The sequence below is a fragment of the Corvus kubaryi genome, unplaced genomic scaffold, assembly GCF_017639235.1.
Source record: "Corvus kubaryi isolate FWS band 111438036 unplaced genomic scaffold, C.kubaryi_AGA036_p1.0 split1-37296, whole genome shotgun sequence".
Lineage (NCBI taxonomy): Eukaryota > Metazoa > Chordata > Aves > Passeriformes > Corvidae > Corvus > Corvus kubaryi.
The window spans coordinates 14,416,523-14,439,765 of NW_024582075.1; the positions used below are offsets into that span (position 1 = coordinate 14,416,523).

General features: G+C 37.8%; 1 long non-coding RNA gene across 2 annotated transcripts; it reads right to left on the reverse strand.

The window, feature by feature from the left end:
- Positions 1-893: 893 nt before the first annotated feature.
- LOC121657381 lies at positions 894-20,333 on the reverse strand. 2 transcript variants are annotated; one of them, XR_006013599.1, is made up of 3 exons: positions 19,218-20,333; positions 4,766-4,908; positions 894-4,382 (listed from the first exon to the last, which is right to left on the reverse strand). It is a non-coding gene; the product is annotated as an uncharacterized LOC121657381 (long non-coding RNA). The 2 variants fall into 2 exon arrangements; XR_006013600.1 differs by lacking the exon at positions 19,218-20,333 and having other exon boundaries at positions 4,766-7,905.
- Positions 20,334-23,243: the final 2,910 nt, after the last annotated feature.

A 23,243-nucleotide genomic window follows, 5' to 3' on the forward strand; every position in this document is an offset into this window, starting at 1 on the left:
GGTGGGACTAGGGAATGCGGACCCATGGGGAAGCTCTGGAGGAGTGACAAGGGGTAGAGGCTAACAGCCGACCTGGGGAGCTCAACTGGGATAGATTAACATAACAGAACAATGTATCCTGGGAGAAGCCTTTCCGGTCACCCTAACCTTGACAGGTAAGTCTCTGGCACCAGAGACTGTCTTACCAAGAGCTCTCTCTGTCCCTTGTGCCACAGGCCAATCGGCCACCACACCTTTTCAATTGCATTTGCACAGAATTGACTGTTTACATTTTCAAAGACTGCATATGGGCCTGCAGTCTTTGCATCTGTTTACCTTTTTTCTTACAGCCTCATCTTCACCCCCTTCCTCCTCCCTGAGTAATAATGACAATATTTTATAGTTTGCAAAATTTTTAGGGAGATTTTTGGTTATTTAGCTCATGTGTAGTTGATTTTAGTTTAAAAGTCATTATTTATAAATTACATTGACTGCACTGATATTCCACAATTAAAGTCTATGAATTATGTATTCAGACACCATTTGGTTAGATAGGCCTTTCTTCCTTACCAGACCATACACATGAGATTATATCAGCCGTTGGCTCAAATGCCGATAATTCTGGGTTGTGAAGCTGTGTTGACCGACATTCTCCTTGCATAGCTCCTCATGCTGCCTATCCAATGACTGGTAATCCTTCCTGGGCCATTTTCCCAACATATGGTCCACAGCAGCCTCTCTGTGTCCATATGGCACAGGTGTTCAGGCCATTTCTGATGGATTCCTGCCAGATTTTATGAAGCTGTGCAGTAAGATTAAAGTCATTTCAATGTCAGAGTTCTTTATCCTTTTTTTATTAGTATAAGCATATGAATGGGTGTAAAAAAAAAAAAGAAAAATCCAGACAACTGAACTCTATACAAATCTCTGTAGTTTATTTAATCTTGTTTCTGGCACATACATCAGTATACTTCACCTACAGGCACTTCATAAAATTCAGATACGGAAAGAAAACCACAAAAGTTCCATGTCATAGAAGCTAATAAGAGACTTAGCTTTGATTTACATCCACAAGAGAGCAACACCTACTGAGATGAATTGTTTAACAATACACATTCCAGAATTGGTACATGCAGAATATGTTGTACACATACAGGCACAGAGCATACTAATGCATTACTGGGTATTTCAGTTATTTTCCACAGTCTCATTCTAGATGTTCTAGTCTCACTTTTGACCACTGCAAAGCACCAAATTAACTGGCATCATGCTAATTGTTCCTACTCACAGGTAAGAGAATGCATCCTCTTTAGCACAGTTGGCTGCTGTTCTTATAGCATCTCATGATGATTTGATGTTTTCATGTTTGGTTTTCTATTTGCCCTACCTCTCTATTCACTGGTTTAACACACTTTTCAGGGTATCTTTGTATGTTTTCTGTATATTTTTCAAAGGATTCTGTCTCTCAGTTATCTCTACATTTTTGCAGTAATAATTTTATGTCATAAATTAGCTGCTTATTTTAATATTGAATCAAGATTTGGAGTGGTTTTGGCAGTTTGGCTACTATTATTATTATTATTATTATTATTATTATTTTGGTTATCTTTATTATTTTGGTTTTATTTTTATTTTTATTTAGTTTTTTTTCCCTGCAACAGCTGTGAAACATAATTTCCCTCAATAAAACACTTTAAGGTTTCAAAATAGTTTCTGTTCCATTTCAAAACAAAACAAAAAACCAAACAAAGTAAATATTTTAAAGGAATGTGTAATGCTTGTGCATTCAATATATCAAATAGATTAATGGAATTTATTCCCTTATTCAGAATCATAATTTCAAATATTCCATCCATATTCACAGACTATTGGCTATTCCACAATAGGTAGTAGTCTTGAAGTAAGACCAGCACAAATTTGAAGAATACTACTACTGAAAACATTTGTTGAAACATAAACATTTCAGCAAAACCTATCAGTTTCAATAGTTCTGATCTGCCGCACTATTTTTACATCATATAGCTGTTACTTTTGGAACCTAATTTTCAAGGTCTGCCTGTGGTATTCATGGTTTTTTCATCTGACTCAAAAACTTGTTGCTGATCATTTAAATATTATTAACCATTTTTTTGCTGTTCTTTTTGTTTGCTTCAGGAAAAAGCACATCCTTTTCCAATAACTCTTGAAAAAGAGTCTCTTGACAAAATTAGAACAAACCAAATCCAATGAGAGTCTCAAAACAGGATGTGCAGAACCAGAATTTTTTTTCTCTGAAAAAATTTTATTAAACTGATATTCATGATAAACTCATGTCAGTGGATTTTGCAGCAACAATGTTACCAAACAAATAAATTCATGGGAGTCATTACTAAAATATCTTTTCTTTGACCTGATGACAATATATAATCTCCTTACAATCGCTTCCTTACAGAAAAATGAAACACATGATGGGGTAAAGAATAGTAGAATTATATTTCTTCTGTGGAACAGAAGAAAGATTATTCTAGTCTTATATTATTCTATTCTTATAATCAGTACTGAACACTTTTTAATATGTTCTAAACTTTTGCCAGATAAAAGGGTGAAATTCCATCTGTGTTGATAATCTTAGATAAACCTTGAATAAGGATTTTTTTTTTTTCAATCCTGATTGGTTAGGAAGTACACACTTGTTCAAGTACACCTCATCTCTATTTGTTATTTGGAAATTAGATATTGTACTTTTAAAACAATTACTTTTAAAATCTGATTTTAGTGGAAATTAGTGAGGAGGAAAAAATGAAAGTCACCACTCACAGATTATATATAACCCACTTCAGTTGTGCGATGCTGGTTTTCTACTCTAAAATGTGTTTTCTCTAGGATGTGTGAGGTGTTCTCCTTTCTGCTTACATGATTTTCAGTCAGTTTTGTCAGTTATGTTCAGGTACATGAATCTGTTTCATATCTCTTAAGAGATAGTTTTCCCTTTTTATAACCTTCTCTACTCACAACTGTCTCTTGTTTGTTCTGATTATATTATTTGCATATATACTATTGGGTCTGTTCAGCACAATAAAGAAGAAGTGGGTTTTTGTGTTAGTGAGCTGTGTTGGCTAACAGATAGTAGCAGAGCTGAGACAGAAAACATGCTAGAATTACTAAGCCACAAACAGCATTAAACAACCTCCCTCTGCAGATGTCTTAGATTTACTCAGCCAGCTGCTGAAATTCATCCTTACTACGAAGGAACACAAGTTTAAAAGCAAGTGAACAGTGTAAAAGGTCATACATACAAAAAAACGTTGACAAATTGGTAAGCTAGAAATAGAGCTCATAATTTCATACACAAGTCATAAGGCAAGATTTTGCAACATTGTAGAGGGATAGTTCACCCAAGTAACAGGACATGATTAAGTAGTCCTGAATAACTGTTTTGTGTGGCCTGCCATCTGATAGCCAATCACTTAAGAAATTTTGAATACAATAAAAGCTACATGAAAGAAAAAAGTCTACCACTGATTTGTCAGCTGTGGCAGGTAATTTGTGTGGCATGTACATGGCACTCTCCAGCAAAGCCAAAAATATCTGCCATTTACTGGTTACCTCTCTTCTTGCCTGAGCCCAAGGTGAATCTTTCCATTCTATGTGCCCCTTTGAACATCTCTGGTAGTGATGGTTCTTACTGTCTGTACCGTACAATCTACAGCGCAGTCCTCTGTCATATTAACTTTTGGCACAGGCTGTGCCTTAATCTGCTGGTAACTAAAATATATCCACTTTGTGGATATTTACTTATAAACAATACTAAAGGACACTGTCAAATTCATGCAATCTGCTAATTTTTTTCATTCAAATATTTTTTCTTTATACATAGAGTTTAAAATTGAATTTTTTGTTGTTTTGCTAAATCTTTAGTTTAAGCAACAATCGACATAGCATAAAAATATAAAAGAGAAAAAACTGGCTCTGCATTTAAGAGTCTGATGTGTTTATTGAATTCTGAAGAAAGAACTTGTTATTTTCCAATTTACACAAAGGCATCTAAATTATCACTCCCTATATATCCAAATTTTGTGTCTTAATCAATGAAACACAACAAATACCTGTTTCTTCATCTTTCTCATTTCAGTAGTGTGAAAAGAAAAAGGAGGAGGCATGGAAAGTAGTGGAATTGAAGGAAATTCAGCAACTTAAAACTAGATGTTACTTCTACAAAATGCAGAATTTCTTAAAATGCAAGTAAAAGTGTAAATATAGATTATGCATTCTCTTCAAGTCACTGTTCTTGATGCGGAACCTTTTTTAGCACATCATCTGGAAAAGATGCTGACATAAAGGCACTTGACGACTTTCTTTGTCACGTTCTTTCAGGCCTTGTATCAGTCAATCGCATGCTTTCAAGTGGCAGCAAAACTAAAACACTGAGATAAGCAGAGGCAAAGAATGAAGAAAGCAAAAATATTGAATAATTCTTCAATATCCTATAAATATGAGTTTGATGTAGTGATTTGCTCTTCAAAACTTGAAAATTAAAGAGAAACATTGCTTTAAAATCACTAAGGATGGAGTCCAGATGTTTTCTGCCCTTTTAATACATGGGAAAAACTGACAATACTTCCCATAAACAGATTGCACCAGTTTGAACTAATGGCTATAAGAAGCAAAATGGGGTTTTATTTTGACTGGATGTTAAGAAACATATACATAAATAGTGACTCTAGGCACTGGTCCTAAAATACAGCATGTGGAACAAAGTCTTCTCACTGTCAGGGATTTCTTATTTTATTAGTAAAGAGTATTTTACCTTAGCTTCTAGATAATTGCCATGTTCCTCAGAATAGTAAGAGGAAATCAGCAAAGGGTGATCTTTACTCAGAAGGCTTTGGTAGAGGCCGGAAAAGAAGATTGTAGTTACTGTCAGTACTCTCTGTTTGGACACTGATTAACCTGTAAAGACATTCAAAGACAGGTAAAACTGGCACAACTCAATGCAATAAAGTGAAAACCAGTATGGATAAACTTAGTGGAGCACATTCTCTGCTGTTTCTCTCCTGACCGAAAGTTAAAAATAATCTACAAATCCTAGTCTGAGAATGTAAAGTACATGTCTCCATCCTCAGAGTATTTATTTCATACTCCATAAATGAAAATTCCATATAGTTCATTAAATATGTTTTTGGGTTTTTTTATACCTGTGAATTACCTATTGAATAAGATGCACATTTGCTGTTCCCCCTATTTCTCAAGGAAAATAAGCCAGACCCCCAAAATGCAGGAGAATAACAGGACTGAAAATTGTACTTTGGTTTCCTGTCAACAAGTCGATCAGATCGTATTGTCAAAATACAAGCTGAGGTATTCTGATACTGAAGAATTGCTCTGGTGTTCATATGTTGAAAGTAAATAAATTCTTACAACAAGTGTTTTTTAAGCAAAAAGTTTAAAAAATTTAATTTGTAGTTCTTGCTTCAAGTGTAGAAGCAACAGGGAATAAAAGATAAAAATTTGATAAACACTTCTTATAGTTTATTAAAAGTTTTGCTTTTTGTTTATTTGGATTATACTATAAATTAATTTTTTTAAAGTCTCTGTGTTGAATTGAGTATGGGTAATGATATTTTTTAGACATGATAGATGATCAGATTTCCTCTAAAAATCTGAGATAAAGATGGGAAATAGCATCTGTATCTTGAATGTGTTTCCAACATGTACAGTTATATATGTTGTACAGAAGTATAAATTGCACTTTCATGCTCAAATTCTAGCTAAATTTTAGCTAAAACTCCTGGACCGAGACCTTTTCTTGTTCTTTTTTTTTAAAAAAAAAGATGTAAAGGTGTTTTCTGTTCTTAAGTATTTAAAAAAGGAAAACAAATGGTTATCTTCTGAGAATTCCTAGACTGGTGCAAAGCTTTCTGTTTTAATATGGAATATTGGGGCAAATAAAGCCTTCACCCAAAAAAAAAGCACTAACACAGTCTTCAAGAGAAAATATCTTTTTATTTATCTCAGTCATGAATATTTAAAAATCGCATACGGCAGGATTTTTCCTAAGCCCTTACCATTTGGCTTAGTTGTTCCAGTGGAATTAATGGTAAGATGACTGTTAATTTTGATGCAAGCAAATTTAAAGCTGTGATTTTTAGTGCCATTCTTGACAGACTTGTGCAGGAGATACAAGTGAATTTTAAAATGCTGCAGTAAAATAGTGGATTGTGATTTGGAGTGAGTTGGATTCAATTTCATCAGAGTTGGTTACAAAATAGCTGTCTTTCTGTCGGTGTAAACTAGCAGAAGTCATTTAATACCTTTGTATAATGAGACAGACGAAACTATAATAGCCATAAGTGAAAACACAAGCTGATGTATTTAGATAGAAGTTGAAATATGCAGTACAACAAGCTTTTGTAAGAAGCAGCAAAACAATTGCTGAGATGAAGTCACTGATTATATTAGAAAGAGATGACAATCTCTTATGGAACTAACGAAACTGGAAGGAGCAGATGATATACCAGACACGTGTTGCCTCTGAGAGAAATCTGGAAAGGCTGGGAACATGGGCAGACAGCCACCTCACTTAACTCAACAAAAGAAAGGGACATGCCTTGCAGCTGAGGAGAAATAAACCCATGCGGGTGGCCGGTCAGTTCGTGTACAGCTGTGTAGAGAAAGACCCTTTGGTCTTGGGGAACAGTAAGAACCTGAGTCAGCCCTTGCAGCAAAGAGGAACAACACCATTCTGGCACATTAGGAAACCATTGCAAGCAGATCAGAAGAGGCAATTCTTCCCTAGTACTCTACTCAAATGAGATACATCTGGGTGCAGTGTTCAGTGCTGGGCTGCCTCACACGAGAGAGATACATGGATATACCTGCTGGTTGAACTAATGAGAAAGAAGTGAAGGCGCAGGCAGTGGAAGAAGGGACAGGTATATTGAGAAGACCTTAGGGGTGCCGTCCAGTTGTATATGTATGGGGTGAGGAACATCAGGGTGAAGGTGGAGCTGAATTTGACAAGGGATGCAAAGAATAACAGATGTGTTAGCCAGAAAAGGAAGGTTAAAGAAAGTGGAACCCTCTTACGCAGTTAAAGAAAGTGGAATCCCCTTATGCAAGGCAGGCGAACCGGTAAAAACAGTCAGTGAGAAGGCTAAGGTACTCAACAAATTTTTTGCCTCATTCTACAATGGCAACCGCTTTTCCCACACCTCTAGAGTGAATAGACCTCAGAATGGGGACTGGTGGAGCAAAGGTCCTCCCACTGTAGGACAAGATTAGTTTCATGGCCAGCTGAGGAACCTGAACATATACAAGTCTATAAAACCTGATGAGATTGATTCCAGAATGATGAGGGAACTGTCTGATGTAGTTGCCAAACCACACTCCATGGTACTCGAAAAGTCACGGCAGTCCGGTGAAGACCCAGGTGACTGGAAAAGAAAGGAAAACATTTAGCCATCTTTAAAAAGGGGTAGAAGGGAGAACCCTGGGAACTACTGACCTGTCAGCCTGCCCTCTGTGCCTGGGAAGATCGTGGAACAGACGCTACCAGAAGCTGCCCAGAAGGCACATGGAGGACAGGGAGGTGATTTGAGAACTATGGATGTCATTTATCTTAACTTCTGTAAAGCCTTTGAAACAGTCCCCCACAACATCCTTCTCTCTTAAATTGAAGAGTTATGCATTTGATGGGTGGACTGTTCAGTGGATGAGAAATTGCTTGGAAGGTGTCTATTCGGAGCGTAGTGATCTGCGGCTCAATATCCAGATGGACATCATTGAAAAGGGGTGTCCCTCTGGGGTTCGAGACCAGTGCTTTTTATTGTCATCATCAATGGCATAGAGAGATTGAGTGAAACTCTCAGCAAATTCAAAGACAGTACCAAGCTGAGTGGTGCGCTGTCTTGGTTTTGAAAGACAGGTGTCTGCTAAGGAAGGCAGAAGCCTCCCTTGAAGTGGCAGATATAACCCCTTTCCCTCCAAGTTATTATAATTTTGAAATCAAGGGCCTTTAGGCAAAGATGTGGGAAACAGGAATAACAGTTCTTTACAATACATATATATATATGCATATATATATAACCAGTCTAACAAAACAACAACTCTGGCAGTAATAGCAAACACCAATCCAGTCTCAGCCTTCTCGGCTGTCGGGCCCTTTCCCCTCGGGTGCAGTTCCGCTCGCAGCCGGCAGGGGCGCTGGCGGCTCCCGGTGAGCAGGGCAGGTGCGATGGTTCCCCCGCGGCTGCAGGGGGCGCTCCGGAGCGAGCTCGGGGAGCACGCGGCACCGGTGCCCCGGGATCCCGGGAAGGGATGGGACAAAGGCTTCACAAACCCCTGGGCAGCCGATCTCGGTGTCCGGCCGGACCCTCGGGAACAGCAGGCTGGAACGGCAGGGACAAGCACAAATCCCGGGTGGCAGACGAGATGTATCCAAACTGCGGAGCTGCGGTGGGAACCCCCCGGCAGTCTGGGCAGGCAGAGCGAGCAGGGCTACAACACAGCGAAGGCTCGAAGCAATGGCGGGGGCAAGATGGCCACAGCACAGCTCCCAGCGGGGCAGGGAAGGCAGGCTTGGGATCCTGGGGTTTCTCTGGCAGAAGGAAAAAAAGCAGCTGAAGAAAGCAGCTCTCTCCGTCCAAACATTGGGGACCGACTGTCCACACACCCAGGTGAAACAAAAGAGTAGCCAGATGCATCCCACCTCAATGGCTAGCTCTCTTGTTTTTCTGAAGTGCCCAGCAATTTGTCCCCCTAGGAACATGTATGGGGAAAATTCCTTTAACAGAAAAAAAACCTAGAACTCCTAAAACCCCAACAATGCCCCACCCCTAGAAACATTCAAGATCAGGCTGACCTTTGAGCAACATGATCAAGTCGAAAATGTCCCTGATCGCTGCTGGATGACCTTTAAAATGTCCCTTCCACCTCAAACTATTCTAGTATTCTTTCATACTGGAGAGAGTCCTCTGGGGAACCACGGAGATGATGAAGTGACCAGAACATCTGTCAAAAGGCAGAGAGGCTGGGAGAGCTGTGAGGGTACATCCTGGAGGAAAGGCTCAGGAGGCTATTATTCGGGTGTATATATATTTAGGGGACTGCATTAAAAAGAAAGAACCAAACTTCTCAGTGGTGTCCAGAGACAAGACAAGAGGCAAGTGACACAAATGAGATATGTGAAAATAATTCTAAACAGAAGAAAAAGAGATTTCAGTGTGAGGGTTATCAAGCAGTGGAACATCTTTCCTCAGGAAGCTGAAGTATGCCTGTCCTTGGAGACACTGAAACCTTACTGGATATGTCTAGACAATGTGAGGAGGTGATGGTCAGTATCAGTCACTGTGATTCTGTGATAGGTCTATCAGAAAAACCACAACTGAAAAATAACCAGAAGCAGAAAGAAAGGGTGAAGAATTACAAGGCACAGAATCATGGTTTCATAAATCTGACAAAAAAGGACTTCTAAACTTCTTACTTTAAAAGATATAGTTAGAGCCAGTAGTGAAGTGAATGCCACCTATTTCTTGGTACCTCATGTGTTGGTGGAGCTGGAAGTCTTTATTCACACTTTATTTTTTTCCACCTTATCCAAAGGCATTACATATTCCACCATCAGCATACTGTTTTATTAGAAACAGAAAACTCACAAGTCTAAAGGAATTCCTCAGACCAAGGAGGGATAACAGTATTTATTTTGTGTCAGAATATTAAACAAAATAGAGAGTTTGGCCAGACCAAAACATGTTTGATTTCTCTTCATTAGCCCAGCTGTCTTTCAGAGTACTGCAACCACGTTTGCTGTGTTAGAGCTACAATAATCTTTCTCAGAAACATGTGAAGTTATATATTTTCTTTTTTTTCCTTATTTCAAAATTCTCATGTTTTGCTTTCTTATTCTTTGATTTGTATAACCACCTGAGATGCAGAAAAGTAGGGGAAGAAAGCAAAATGGAAAACATCACGGATGAGCAGATGATCTGTAAGCATTTATTATAAAAGCATAGGATATCTAGAATTTTATACTGTGCTATCAGACTGGGTGAAGTCTTTTGTGTTGGAAATCTGGAGAATTTAAAATCTACATTTAACATAAGATATAGTTGTAATTTCTCTTTATAATATTTACCAGTAGCTTACTCTTGATTAATTCTGAAAAACATTTGGCAATCATAGTATTGGAACAAAGGGCTTCTTTATTTACCTTTAGCAAATACTATACTGACATGTAGTTTCAATAGCTTGATAATAAGCAATAACTTGTTGTAAAGGTTTTGATGACATCTATCAGCCTTACATATATTTTTGAGAAAACCACTATGTAAATGACCTCCTCAATTCAATAATACTATATCAATTTTTAAAATAGAGGTCATAGCTTTATTTACCCTAGCTGATACTTCAGTCTGTTCACATTATGAAGAGGTGAACAACCTATTCCTATCACATATTCAATAAATAATAGATTGGTAGTCAAGAAATGTCTCAGCCCAAGAGAGTAATCTCTAGTCTTCTCATGGTATTTCTTTTCTTTCAATGCTCTGTTTATATAATATGTTTGAGTTGGTACCTTATATACCAAACAAAGACTAGCATGGGGGAGCAATTTAAAAAAGTATAAAGTTTATGTAGAAACATGATTTTTTTCAGACCATCAGTCACTGATGCCATCTTCAGGTGCTAGGAACATTTCTATTTTAACTTTATTTTAGTTTTTTGACATAAAGTATTAATTAGTTGATGATTTTCTCTGCAATCTTTTCACCTCCCCTAGGCAGGCAATTCTATTGGTTTTCTATAAAAGTGAGTAAAAAATATCCAGTTGCTCTAAACTGCTAAAATTTTTCCCTTTACAGATATGGTATATTAAGTCCATGAAATGTTTTTCCTACAAGGAGTCTGAGTTTTTAAATTCTTATATAAATCTACACACAATGATGCAGCCTTTAGTATAAATTATAATGAATGTGGACTTTCTTTGTCATGCAAAATAATCACCATCACAGGGCTGCTGAAAGAAGATGTCAGCAGCTTCAAATCACTAGAGGTTTGTCCTTTGCTGTAAAGTAAGAACAATGCTATGCCAGAGCTTTGAAGGAAGCTCTGCATAGGAAAGGGAAATGCTTGAAAATGTTACTAAACTCTTGTGCAATTACATGAGGGAAATAGTCCTCTGGCACAAAAAATTTTCAGCAGATAACCTTCACAGCTTTTCTTCTATCTCATAGGTTGCTGATCAGTAAGGAGAGAAAACACCTGAACACAAGGTGATTTAGATCTTGTGTTTGACATCATGCATCTTTTATTCAACCAAATATGTAGTGAAATACCCAGAAGCAAACTGTTCTATATAACATTTCGATATATCAGACAACAGTCATGCCATTGTTGTTTTCATTTCATTAAGCTACTTCCACAGAAAGGAGAGAGAGAGCGTAAATAGCCCAGTCTTTCAACTTACAGCAGCAAAACACAATTGTCAATATGTGTTTCCCTTGCAAGAGAAGTAAAGTTCTACTTATTCTTTATTATTGAAAACTCACAGAGTGAGTTAAACCATTAATTACTTTGTCAGTGTTTCTTTCAATGGTATCTTACATTTGATTGATCATAGTATACATATTTTAATACCACCCAACACTTCTCCCAAAACAAACTTAGTGGAACCAAAAAAACATAGTGAAAAGATAATACAAAATGTGAATACGTTGCACGCAGTGGGACAGACAGGGGTTTCAGTCTCCTCAGACATACATGTACCAATTTGTCTTTCATTCTTCTTGTCTGCCTAATATCCTTTAATCCTTTAAGGCCTCATGTCCCTATAGCCCACCAAATACTGACATTTTCAAGTTCATCTGTTTTATGATACTTCAAAGCTCCTAGACATGATGTGGTTTGATTAATGGCTGACAGTATTCTAAAATTATGTTGCAAAGGGGTACCCAAAGGTAATCACAGGAATCAAGAGTCTATGTGGTCCTATTTCAGTTGAGCTGTCAATACAGAAATCACCAATGAGTGCAGTGTTTAATTATTACTTGGGGAATTCATTTTATGTTGTACAGTGATTTTGACTTCTTAGTCTAGATAGGATTTTTCAGACCATATGCCTTGAAAAATGGACATAATTCTCTCCAACTTGAAAGTTTATTTGTGGTTTAATAATTTTTTAAATTAGTTTCCAGTTTTGGTAACAAGAAAATAAGCTGATAATATTACTTAATAATTTATAAACCTAGTATAAGGATGAGATACCTAAAATTTGAAACTTGCAGCATGGTACATAGTTCTTGTCTTGTCTCTTGAAATACAAATGCAGTTTACTCTTTCAAAAGGCAGTAATCTTACTATTTCATTATGCATTCACATGATTAGAAAAGATCTTGGGTATTTAGGGTGTCACTGAGCTCGCAACAATCAGGCAGGAGTACCTGAGAAAGTATGTTATAGAATAAACCCTATAACACTTAAAATATGAAAAAAAAACCTAGACAAATTTTATCTTCAGGAGTTCTTCCCTTATTTGTGAACCCTGAATCATCAGTGACTTTAGTCCCAGATGTATGTGTGCACAGTGCAAGTAGCTTTTGAAACAGAATTAAGAGGAATGAATGCATAAGTCTTGGAGCCCTATTATTTGAAGATAAAAAATTATCATATGGTCATCAGATATAGATGCAATTCCAGAAAGTGCAACATGTTGCAAGAAGCCATATAAAATAACCACACTGGAGGTAACTTTCCTGTAATATGGAATCATGGAAAAATGTACTTTGGAAAATATTTCTGGTGGTCATCTGGTCCTGTGCTCGAAGAAAGCACAACTTGATCAAGTTCTTTAAAACTTTTTTCCCCACTGATTTTTGTATAAAATCAAAGATGGCTGTTGCAAAGCTGTTATGACTAACCTCTTCGAATCTCTGACTACCCATAATGTGCAAATAATTTCATTTTCTACCTGGGCGAAACCTCACTTTTTTGTATGTCCTCCCTCCTTGTTTCACTGTACAGCTCCATCTTCATAGAATCATGGAATCATAGTATGGGTTGAGTTGGAAAGGACCTAAAAATCACCTAGTTCCAACCCTCCTGCCATAGGTAGGTAAACCTTTTACTGGACCACAGCTCCATCGAACCCGGCCTTGAACACCTTCAGGAACTGAGAGTCAACAATTTCCCTGGGAAACCTGCTCCAATGCTTCCCCACATTCACAGTAAAGAATTCCTTCTTAATATCTAATCTAAAACTAATCTCTTTCAGTTTGAAACCAATTCCCCTTCTCCTGTCATTGCATGTCCTCGTAAAGTTTCTCTCCACCTTTCTTGTAGGCTCGGTCCGAATACCGGAAGGCATAATTAGGTCACCCTGAAGCCTTCTCTTTTCCAGGCTGAGTAATCACATTTCTCTTAGCCTTTCTTTCTATGAGAGAAGCTCCCTCTCTCTAATCATGTTTGATGGCCCTCCTTTGGACTTGCTCCAACAGGTCCCTGTCCCTCCTGTGCTGAGGACCCCAGAGCTGGATGTAGCACTGCAGTGGGGTCTCAGCAGAGCAGAGGGGCAGAATCCCCTCCCTCTCAGGATACAATTGACTTTCTAGGCTGCAAGTGCACATTTTGGGGTCATGCCTAGCCTCTTATTCACCAGCACCCTCATGACCTTCTCATCAGCGCTGCTCTCAATCTGCTCATCTCCCAGTCTTTATCAAAACCATGGGTTGCCCTAACCCAAGTGCAGGACCTTGTACTTGGTCTTCATAAACTTCCTGAGATTCCCATGGTCCCACTTCTAAAGCTTGCCCAGGTCAATGGCATCCCATCCTTCAGATGTGTCAACCACACCACTCGGTTTGGTGTCATCTGCAAATTTTCTGAGGGTGCACTTAAACCCTTTGTCTGTGTCATTAACAAATATGTTGAAAAGGACTTGTCTCAATGCAGACCGCTGTGGGATACTACGTGTTACTGATACCCATTTAGAGAGTAAGCCATTGACTACTATGCTCCGAATAGACACCTTCCAAGCAATTTCTCATCCACTGAACAGTCCACCCATCAAATGCATAACTCTTCAATTTAAGAGAGAAGGATGTTGTGGGGGACTGTTTCAAAGGCTTTACAGAAGTTAAGATAAATGACATCCATAGTTCTCAAATCACCTCCCTGTCCTCCATGTGCCTTCTGGGCAGCTTCTGGTAGCGTCTGTTCCACGATCTTCCCAGGCACAGAGGGCAGGCTGACAGGTCAGTAGTTCCCAGGGTTCTCCCTTCTACCCCTTTTTAAAGATGGCTAAATGTTTTCCTTTCTTTTCCAGTCACCTGGGTCTTCACCGGACTGCCGTGACTTTTCGAGTACCATGGAGTGTGGTTTGGCAACTACATCAGACAGTTCCCTCATCATTCTGGAATCAATCTCATTGGGTGTCACAGACTTACATGGAAAACACTTTGGTCCCGCAGTCCCCATTCTGCTGTTCATCTGCTTGATAAGTGTGGAAAGAGATGTAATCTTCTCTATACTTTCACATTAGATACCTGAGGATAGCAATCATGCTTCCTCTCATCCTCCTTTCTCTTAAAGGCTGAACACACCCAGATCTCCTTGAATGTCCAGTGCTCCAGTTCAGATTGCTTCAGAGGCCTCTGTGGGACACACGCCATTATGACAGTGTTTGTGTCATGCAGGGGAGATCGCAGCAAGGGCAAGATCTCTTTCCAGACATGCTGACTCCATCCCTGCATACACAGCCCCAGACAGGAGGCTACCTTTCTGCATGGACACTGCCAAGCTGCTGTCTTCAGAGCTAGCTCTGCAGAACTGCTCCCAGCCAGTCAGCCCCAGCCTGTTCTGCTGCTGGGCTTTGTCTGTCCTAGGGGCTGGGTTGCTTCTCCAGCCTTTCTGGGCCCCTCTGCATATTAGCTCTGTCCTCCAGTGTATTGACTGTTGGAATTGTAAAAGGACGAGAGCCCGGGGATCCCAGCGGGGGGAGGAATGCAGTCCAAAGCCAATGTGGTTGATAAGCGCAAAACTCCGTTTATTAGCAATCCAAAGACACTTATATAGTATCCCAGCTTGTTAACTCCTAAGTGGCTTAAAGCTTATCAAAACACATTTCTACTTCTACATAATTGGACTTACATTGGCAAGCTTCCTGGTCAGAACATCTTATCTGCACAGCTGTACCTTTTCAAAACTCCCTCTTTATTCCCAGCCCTGCTTGTTTTCTTCACACCAGAATTTTCTCATGGAGAGTTTTTTCTCACACACAGGCCTTCTGCTTGCAGGCTTATTGCTTGTATAGTTCTTTTATTGATCCCATAATTCTATCAATGATCCATGCCCCTGATCCTTTAATAATTGCAACAATTGATCACATATCAAGACTAGGTATCATCCACAGATTTGCTGAGGTTGCAGCTTATCCAATCATCTAGGTTGTAATTAAAACAACGAAACAAATAATTAAATAGTAGTGAAATAATACTGATCCCAGATCGGCTCTGTGACAGAATCCCATCGTAACTGGTCTCCATCTGGACTGTGCCACTGTTCATAGACCTTTGATCCTCATAGTCTTGCCAATTCTCAATTCACATTACACTCTATCTAACCTAATGATATCTCAGCACTTTACTTAAAAGTTACTATGTGATACTACATTGAAAATATTAAATACTGTAGGATGCTACATTTGTTAGGCCTCTCATTTTCTTAGAGAGAACAATAGGTTAAGCTAAAATTTTAAAAAAAGTCATGACATGGACAGAATGCTCATGAAATATGTGCAGAAATATGAACTTCTAAGTATCTTTATAAGGAGTCCCATGAAGTACGTTTAATATCAATGGCATAGGAATTACAGATATTTATGATTTGTTCTGTGGTTTTTTTCTTTAACTTTTGAGGTGATTTCTCATCCTTCATGTACAGGAAGCTATTTCCATTTCTCTGAATTCATCACCTTTGTGCCTCATGCTTGACTTAGCTATTTCAGAAAGGTATTTTCTGAAAGATAGGCACCAAAATGAGAATTTTGTGTTGTCAAGATAGCATTACAATGCTGACAATGACTAAGGATGTTTCCCTTTTTGACCTTGATCTTCCATTTGCCTCAGTTTTCTGTTGATAAGGCTTAGACAAAAATTTCCTTCATCACAGAGTAATGAGAAAGTAGATATAATTACTTATGAAGGGAATATGTAGCTATTAAAACAATTTTCAAATAGTAATTTCACAATTCCATTGGCAAAACAAGTTTTCTCTTAGAAATTGTGATTAACTTCCCTAGCAGAAGTATTGTTGCTCACAGATTGTATGCATCTACATCATAACTCTATACAAACTTTTGTGGAAGATGGTATTCTGAAAAATATGTAAACTATTGGATTCATTAAAACTGCTTTGTGAGGGCAGCAACCAAACTTCTTGACCCTTGCAGTAATAAGCTCGTCTTTGAAAATAGCCTGTAAAGTATAGGGAGACATGAAGCAAGAAAACTTTATGGCAAATTTAACTGGAAAGTAATTGTTTTCTACATGGATAGAATTGTTCAATAATCTGTTGCGGAATTTCAAAGTAAATCTAACATAGTCACTAAGCTAGTTCTGAATGACAGAACTAAAACGTATTGCACATGGGCAGCACTACAGCAATCTAACACTAAACCAATGTTCCTGGAAGATGTGAATATAATTACATGTTCTGCCTGAGCTACTAAGTGGAGAAGCATTCTTTCTCAGACTTCTGTAAAGCGTGTCAATTTCCAGTTTCCATATTTTCCATTTTCAGTGCACAGCCTGTTTGAGAATGCAGTGATTTGAAAACAACAATGTCTGCTAACAACAAAGCATCCTGAAAATTGAGCAGATTTCAAATTCTCCTGTGGAAAAGAATTACTGGTGGAAAAAGACAATTCATTCCCTCTGAAGTTACAGCAAGGAACTAAAAAAGGAAATATCTTAATAAGTCTATATCTTGCTAATTGTACGTTTTACATAGGCATTGTATCATTTGCATAGACATTTGCTCTGAGCTAGAGAAAGTTTTACGCTTAATATGACCCATGCACTTCTGTCCTTGAGATTAGGTCTCCATTTTTATGGGAGGAGTGCTTCATCCATTCTAAAGAGATCTGTTTCCTTTTTAAACGAAATTATTTTAATGCCTCAAAAGAAAGTATTGTATCTATTTTGTAGAGTAACCTGAAAGATATGTTTAAGAGATGTTAAGTTTAAGATACAGAGTGGTCAGTTGTTCTGGGGAAAGAGTTCTTAAAAATTTTTGACAATTATAAATCAATATAGTCAGTTTAAAAAGCACATCCTTCTGTCTATTTTCAGTGAAGCCAAACTTTTCCTATAATTCTAGCCAACAAGAACATAGTGTGTTGCACAGGGCTGGGGCAAATAGCTATCTGCTTTCAGTTTTAGCATTTTTCAAACTTTGTATTACACACTATTTGTCTCCTTTGCTCCTGAAAATGGCTTAATTTTCATTCTTTTCCCTTTTATTAGAGATAAAAAATACATGGTATATTAACAATATTCCCTTTGTAACTATAGTGTCACTTTTTAACTTGCTAGTCACCAAGATCTAATTTCTCTTATCGACCTTTCACTGGAGATCATCACAATTATAGCATGAATGTATACATTAAAGGGATGAGTGATGTTACTGCATTGTCTCTGATTAAGACAACAGAAGCTGACTTTACATCGTAAAAAAGATGATGCTCAATCTGACTTGATTCTGAGCAGGTCTCTGAACAGACTTGGCAGTACTAGTTAGATGGCTAATGTGTTTCCTTGCTAGAATGTCTGCATATCCTCATCTTCCTTCTATTATAAAATTTTGTTAAAGAAGTACAAGTAAATATTTGCTCTTCAATATGTTAAATGCTTTTCTTCTATAATTAATGTTACTTCTGAGTGATAATTAATCTGAGAAATAATCTCTCAGTACAGTTAGTTTATTGTGGTGCTTAAAGAATTATGACAAGAAGAAAGGAAGAACCTGGATCAGAGTAAACTTCCTGATCTGTCTCTTAAATGCGAAGAGCGCCTATTTCACTCGATGGAATGTAAAATGAGGCCAGTCTAACCCCATCTCTGGTAAACAGGCAATAACTTGATCCAATAAGCAATGTTCCTTCAGGCTCTTCATTTTTGTTCAGTTCTGACACCTGAAGAGTAAAAATTCCACTCTTTATACTGTCTTCATAGATTCAACCTTATCTACACCTGTCCTGTTTTAACCTTATGCAGAAAGGAAGCCCCATGCAGCCTCTTGCTCACTCATCCATCAGTGAGACAGAATTGGAAGAGTAAAAGGTAGAAAACTCATGGGCTGATATAAAGACAGTTTAATAGGGTGTGGGGTATGCCCAGCCCCTGCCCTGGAGGATCTCTGCTGAGATAAGAGATTTCGCAATCGTCCAGCAGGACTCCCTGGAAAGGCAACCACTTCTTTGGTCACCACAAGAAAAGACAGACCCACAATCCTTTAGGAGACACTATGCAGATCCTTCGTAACCCATTGGTCCTCACCAATCCCAGATCCTCTATAACCCATTGGTCTTCACCCATCCCCTGTATCCCTATAAAAGCAAGCCCTCTGCCCCTACGAGAGAGAGCTCTTGTCCCTGGCTTTCCTCTTCGCTTTAGGGGACCCACAATAAAGCTACCTCATGAGGAACCAGCCACACGAGCCTCTCATCTCTCTTTCTGGTCTGGCCTGGAGGCTGCCCCACAGAGCTGAGCTGGAATCACGAGCTGACAATCACTAAAGAGCTGACAGTGTCTGCAAGGGCCCTCCTGCCAGCAGCTGAGGGAAGACACCGGGCATCGGGTAGGCGATTCCTTTTGGGACCATCTCTCCAAACTGGTCACCTCTTCCTGGGTCAGAGCCACTGACCCCCTCACCAGCCGTAATAATAATAGGGAAAGCAAAAGCTTCACACACAAGCTAAACAAAACAAGGAAATAAAGCAGTACTTCCTATGGGCAGGCAGGTGTTCAGCCATCTCCAGGAGACCAGGGCCCCATCACGTCAAAGTTTTCATATATGTCTAGCCAACAAGTACATCTTGTGTTGCACAGGGCTGGGGCAAATTGCTTACTACTTAATATTTTAGCATTATTTAAATTTTGTATTGCACACTATTTGTCTCCTTTGCTCTTAAAAATTACTTGAGAAGACAAATGTCATCACTCCCACTGTTCCCCTCTTTCTCCTTCTTCTCCCCCCTCTTTATATACTTTGCATGATGTCATATGGTCTGGAAGATTTCTTTGGTTGGTTGTGGTCACTTGTCCAGACTGCGTCTCCTTCCAGTTTCCCATGCACCTCCAGTTTCCTCACCTGGGTGGCTGTATGAAAAACAAAAAAGGCCTTGGCTCTGTGTAAGATCTGCTAAGAGAAAATAAAAACATCTCTGTTATCATTACTGTGTTCAGCATAAACAAAGTATACGCTCATACTGGCCAGTGTGAAGAAAATTAACTCTACTGCAGACAAAAACAGCACAGCATGAGAGAAAAGAATGAGATAATTGTGACTATAAAGTCACAACTCTATTGTCTGGGTGAAGAGTTTGTTTATTTCTCTCAGTGTATATTTGCAAAGTTTGAAACGTGACTTTTGAAGCTGTGCAATTGCTTGTAGAAATCTGTATTAGTTTCCCTCTCCCCTCACCTTTTTCTTCACTATCCCTCATTATTTGCCTTTAATAAATACTGATGTCAAAACCCGCAATGCTCCTGGCAACATTCTGTACAGACAAGAAAGGAAAAGAGATAAAGACAAGATCTCTAAATAGTGAAAAACTTTTTTGGCTAACAATATACTGTCTGCATGATATAGCATTATAACAACCCACATAATCCATGGTGGCTTAAAGATAATGGGTTTAGACCTTTAGACTACATGAAGAAATTGAGCAGAATAGCTATTGTAGAATATATGGGCTTTTAATTGCTATACCAATCAATATAAACATTTTAACTTCTTGTTCAGGTGCGTTTAAAGTTGTCTCAATATCTTACATTGCAAGGTTACTTCTGTAAATTGATTAAAAGTATTAGAGGCTTTTATGAATAAGCAATATTTTTTTTTCTTTTCTTGGCCTCTCAATACAGCAGTAATTTTCTGCATGAAACAGTAACAGTTGAAAAATACAGAAACACAAATTATTACAGGAAGATATAGGTTTATGAAGAACCTTCATTTTTAGATACTTTTATTTTTCTTATGCTGATTCTCAGTTTGAGAATGGTGGTGTCCATTCACTGGTTTTAGCCATTTTGCACTTTCTATCTTGTTCTGAACTTATGGATTCTCTTCCTATGTAACATGCCCCTAGGCCAAATGAGTTTTTTGGCTTTGATAGGTATTTTCTTTAATTTAGTTGTCCAGTAAGAATTCTTGTTGGTCCCACGGCACCTTTCTCTGCTCTTTCACTCAGCCTGGGATTTGCCTTCTGAGCTGCCTGTCCTCTCCCCTGGCCCAGAGCTGCTCTTTTCTCACTTAGTCTGGCAAACTGCTCATCACGTTATAGCCTTGTAGAAAGCAACTACACTTTTAGAGTAAGCTCCATGGTATAATGTTTTTATTCATTAAAAAAAAAACAGTAAAGAAAGAAATAATAAAATACAGACATAGCACTCTCTACTACTTGAAGTAGTCCTCATATGGTTTGTATACAGTTTTCATACTGAAAGCTTCCCTCCAGCCCTTATGTGTGCATTACTCTAGGATCATGCTATATATTTTTTTATGAAGTTTGGCATACCATTGAATACAATCATGCACTCCTTTGCAAGTCCTAATTAGTTCTATTTTTTCCCCGAGACTGGGAGCTACTGCACTTATTGCTCAACAACAGTAATAGTGTACATGCACTATATTAATTTTTTTTCTTGAATTTACAGCCATGTAGTATAACATATTTACTTCATAGGAAGGCTTATTTCTGTCTGGCAGCTAGTGCAGTAATTGAATCCATTTGCCACAAGTAAGCAGTTTATTTTCATGTTTCACTAAACAAGTTTAATAATAATTGCATGTACTGTGGAGTTTAGGAAGACTCTTATTTCCCTTGTGTATCTTCAACATGGTATTTGTTTGAAATGGTTTACTGTGCATTATTTAAGAGCCAGTAAGCATTAAAATTCTTGAGTTATGTAAAAAAACCCAAAAAAAGGTAAATCCTCTGTCAGCAATAAATTTACAGTACAAAAATATTATGAATTCACATATAGGAAACAGAGTTTGGATCTACAATAGTTACTCACCTACTAGTACACAGTTGGTTTTGTTTACTTTGTTTTTTCCATGTTATTGTGGAAACAATAACATTAAACAATCTACTTCCTAGTGATTTAATCACAATTAAAGTTCATTTTAATAAAAAAGCACCAAATACCCCTCTATGTCTATGTCATTAGAAGAATAGAATGCATAGGGAAACAAACAAACAAACAAAAAAAGCCCCACACACCCCCACATCCTAACCCCCCACAATCTTCCTTTTGGTTAGGGACTTTGTAAGTAAAAGACATGGATCTTTTATGAAACTGTGTAATAGTAAATTTAAAAGACTGACTGGACAATGCTTTTGAATAGTCTTGCAAATGTTACTGTCTACAAATCCAATAGAGTACTGGAACAGGCATTTCTGTTTTACAAAAATTCTTAAAATATCTGATCTGCGTTACAAAGAAAATTCAAGATAATATGAATAGCATGTATATGAGACCTAAAATGATGGTCATGCTGAATATTTGGGTCCTAATAATAGTCTATTAAAATTAACATCCCTCTTCATGATCACTTGATCGTGAGGAAAAGACAGCATTGTCAGCTAAGAAACAAATAGCCAGGTCCAAATAGTGGCATAAAGTTGGTTAAAATATATAAATCTGTACGTTTGATGACACCTGGGCAGGATATTCTAAAAACAGCAACTGTTTCCACATTCAGAAAATGATTAAGCCTTCTCAGATGGTTTTTTCCTGGGAGAGTGCACTGGTCTTAATCAGGGTATCTGTCAGTCCTTTGTGATTAAATATATAGTCTCATTTTGTGAGTTTAACATTGTTATTGTACACTCGAGGGCTGTGACACTTAACTTTTTTCATTTTCCTGTTCAGTGTCTGGTTTTTCCATGAATGTAGCTGGGTTTCACCTTTTGCAAGTAATAGCACACAGTGCAACTGATTACTGACAAAGCTAATAAATTAAAAAGAAACATATACCTGTGGGTAATTAAATTAGACTTGATGAAAGTTGTAGAGATTAATGTATGCAATCAAACTATGTGCCTTAATCACTACCACTGTCAGCTATAATTTATGGCAGAGCATCTTTACAACAATTCACTTTATCTAAACTTTAAAGGCATGTGTATACAGAAATAAATGATTCTGCAGTTTGGGTTGGTGTCTAGTGCCTTTTGACAGATTCAACAACAACAAAACTTAGAACAGCCCTTTTTACCAATACCAAGTAATACTGAAATTCTCTATTTAAGCACTCATCACCTAAATGTACACAAACAAACTTGACAAGGGTCCTGAACTAGTAGGACATCTAGGGAGAATGAACCACAGATGGCTGGCATGAAACCTGCTAGAAGTCAGTCATTCAATTCACAACTTTCTGTGCAGTGCTATTTACTGACTTTTCTTTCTGCAGTTTTTGTTCAACCTAACTTTAAAATTAACATACATGATTGCTGTATATGAAATTCTGCCAGAAAAATTAAAAAATAAGTTGATGGGGGGCATGAAGATGACAGAAAAGGAAATTTCAGCCTTCTACAGTTAAAACACCTTAATTTCAATAAAATATTTTAATTGAGAAGACATTTTAGACAGCAATAAAGAATGCACTTAATTTGTTGAAATATGCAAATAGGGTTCCATCATTCTAGCAAATGGATTTATGCACAATCACTTCTTTGCTGCAATTGCAGTTGAAAGAGGCCAAATAATTTATCACAATTTTTGGATATACACATTTATGAGAATGAGGTAAATAATCTGCAGCATTTTACTGAAAGACCAAAGAGAAAAAGATGTATCTTCACAATTCTGTGACAAAAATATTCATCACTGCAAACAGATTGATGCAGAATAGAATTTGTATACTGAGACATTTGAAAACTGAGACCTAGACACACAAAAGTTTTTAGGCAACTGATTCACACAGTGGCTGAGACACTTGTTTCACCAATTGTGACAAAGTCATATAATTTAAAGAAGCAGATTTAAGTTGCGAATTCT